This window comes from Lactuca virosa, chromosome 2 (genome assembly GCF_052849685.1).
Source record: "Lactuca virosa cultivar CGN04683 chromosome 2, Lactuca_virosa_CGN04683_v6, whole genome shotgun sequence".
Lineage (NCBI taxonomy): Eukaryota > Viridiplantae > Streptophyta > Magnoliopsida > Asterales > Asteraceae > Lactuca > Lactuca virosa.
The window spans coordinates 311,693,028-311,696,486 of record NC_136427.1 but is presented as its reverse complement, the minus strand read 5'-3'; positions in this window follow the sequence as shown (position 1 = coordinate 311,696,486).

Genomic DNA, 3,459 nt, shown 5'->3' with positions numbered 1-3,459 from the left:
TATTTTGAGTAAAAGAGAGGGACTCGATGAGTTGGGTCGTGGACTCGTCGAGTAGGACCGCGAATGCTGACTGGACTAATGAATGGACTCGACGAGTCGGAAAGGGTGGACTCGACGAGTCCGCGCTGTGGGTTGAAACCCTAAATCCTCGGGCCTGTTCCCTATTTAAAGGACCTTATGGCCCTTAATTGCGGCTACCTTCGTCCTTGAGAGTACCAGAGCATCTGTGAGCCTTGTGAGTGAGAAAGGAGGCCATTGTTCACCATTTCTTGTGGATTTTAGCAAGATGAAAGGAGGAAGGTCAAGCTAGGCGAGTTGGGGAGCTTGAATCTACTTCCATTTGATCAGAGGAAGCTGTTGGAGGTATCAACCTATGCTTATTCTCGTATTTTGTTGATTTGGTTGAACCTAGGGCTTCTTTATGCCTTATTTAGCTTAAATCTGGAGAGTGTGAGGTCCCAAGGTGAAATGGTTGTTAGATCTGGACCTTGAGAGGTCCAGAGAGTCCTTATTCTCCAGCTTTATGCGGTCCTTTATGAGTTTGGGGCTTAGGTTATCATATTGAGGGTTATTTTGGCATATAGAGGTGATAGTGTGATGCATGGTCCTAAAGTTCGAACCTTTACGTGATTATCGTGTTTGGGAAGGTCAGATCTATAGGTTAGAGGAGCAGATCTGACCTCAGAAGGTCATTTCAGTGTTGTCATGGAAGGGACTCGCCGAGTCCATTAGTGTACTCGACGAGTCGAGTCGGGGTTGCCCCATGATTCGTGACAGGTGTAACTCGTCGAGTGGAGGGATGACTCGATGAGCCAAGACAGGCTAGAAGGATTCAGAGGACCCGCATGGACTCGCCGAGTCGCCCATGTGCACTCGACGAGTCGGGTCAAAGTTTGACCGTTGACTTTCGTTGACTTTTAGGGTTTTGGTCAACATTTGGACTTTTGGGTCAAGGAGGGGTAAAATGGTCTTTTACCCTTCTGAGGGATCGTAGAAGGGGATTTAATCTAGCATTTGAGAGCCATTATTTATTTGAGGATATTGTGTATGTGATTAGGCGGGGGCTAGATCAGTATATTCGTGTGCGAGATCATCCGAGATACCCGAGGTGAGTCTTCTCACTATACATTACCTAGAGTGGTATTTATGTGTGGACCAGAGGGTCTTGTATGCTATGTGTATATATGAGATTATGTGCATTGTGTTATGTATGCTATGTATAGACCGGACCGGAGGGTCCAACGATATAGACCGGACCGAAGGGCCCAACGATATAGACCGGACCGAAGGGTCCAACGACACAGACTGGACCGAAGGGTCCGACGAGCTATGACCGGACCAGAGGGTCCAACGAGCTACGGGACTGGAGGGTCCCGCTGATACACATCGAACGGAGGGTTGTACCATAGCCTCGAGTGGCGTATGTGTTGTATGTGGTATTTTGGGGAACTCACTAAGCATTTATGCTTACAGTTGTTGTGTCATGTGTTTCAGGTACTAGCGAGGACCGTGGGAAGGCGCCGGCATGATCCGTACACACTGAGAGGATTTATGTATTTGAAGATCTTGGGATTTGTTTATTGTGATAACATGTGATACATTGGATTACTATGATATTTTATGAATGTAAGTATGTTTTAAAAATGAAAAATTGTTTTGGAAATTTTACGTTGTTACAGTTTCGTACACATCTATAGCCACTCATAACTTAATCCTAAGTTCTTGAACAACTACTGAGGGGAAGTGAAGTGTGTAAGTATTTTCAAGAAGACTTAAGGTGAGTAACTTTACCTTCTGAACACGTGTCCCCTATATAATGAGGTATTTTATCTTTGTGTTCCTTATGTGAAATACTATATGTATACTTGCTTGATTAGTATATGTTTTATAAGTAATATTCTTCACTTTTAATGTGTTGATGATTTGGTTTCTAAAATGAGGATGTCCTTTTATAATAGAAGGATGATTTAAGAATGAGTTTTTAAATGTGGATTTCTTTTATGAAAAATTGAGATGTTTTTTTATATTTATTTGAAATTTAAAATCGTGATCATATGCATCTAATATTTGGTTGAGACTTATGCGACAGAATACATTACATACGAGACTCGAATAACTTGTAAAAGAATATGAGAATACGAATATATGAAGAATTTTTACCTTTGGACTTTGCCGAGTAGAAGCGGGAAGGGGCATGGGGTTTAAGTCGTGGACTCGCCGAGTCGGGTCCCGGACTCGGCGAGTAGCTGCTGTTTGGACAAAAACCCTAATTCAGGAGTGTGCACCCTATTTAAACACTCTAACTCGGCCTCCCTTGTCCCTAACACTTCCAGAGAGCTGTAGAGCGAAACCCTAGCCCCCATATTGTTCTTGTGAGTGATTTTTGGCTTTGTGAAGGAAGTTTGGAGCTTAGAAGAAGAAGGAGGAGGTTGGAGGGTGCAAGGAGGGGAAGCAGATCCGAAATCTACACTGTGGGAAGCTTCCATTCAGGTAGAAAAGTTCCTACCTTGATCACTAGTTCATTAGATTCCCTTTTTACATGCATATATATATATATGCAGAAATGAAACTTAACAAACTCATCAACTTGTGTTTGTTTAAGTAAAAGTAATAAGTGGTGGGGCAATTAGCTGGATGATGATGGCTGGAGAATGATGAGTAGCTAGTGGGTTTAGAAAGTTGGAAAAACACATGTGGGTTGTCTTGCTGGAGGATTGATTTCTTTTTCTTCTTTAAGCTTTCTTCACATTCCTTTCCATATATATATATACACGATTATATATATACATATATATATATATATATATATATATATATATATATACGAACTCTTGTATATATATATCCAATTGTGAATTGAATTTCCATTTTTGACCCTTGAGGTTTTAAATTTTTGACAATTTTAGCCTTGATTTGTTTTGTCTTCAAACGACCAAATATTGCGTCTATTTTTCCGTCTTTGCGTATTTCGTCTTTTGCATATTTTTATATTTCATAATTAAGCACGAATCCACGCAACCTGAAATAACTGATAATATTTGTTAGATAATGTAAAAACTGTTCGTCTTATTTCAGTGATGGTCACATACAAAAACATTTTTCAACAATTTCCCCCTATGTGATCACTTGTCGAAAACCTTTGGTTAGCGTTTTTTTTAAAACCTTCCATTAGCGTTTCTTTAAAAATTTCATTTTAATATCACTTGTTCAAAATCCTTTCAAAACAAAAAAATGTCTTCTGCTAATTACTCCAACATGAACTCTGTTTCTATTGCTAACAGCTTGGGATCTGGTTCACGGGCACCCATACTTATTCCTGAAGAGTATAATTTGTGGGTTGGCCGTATGAATCTTCATCTTAACACCATAAGTGAAGATGTATGGAATTGTGTAGAAGGAACATATGTTACTCCAGAAAATATGGCTACTCTTGCTACAAATCAAGCCACTCAAGCTGAA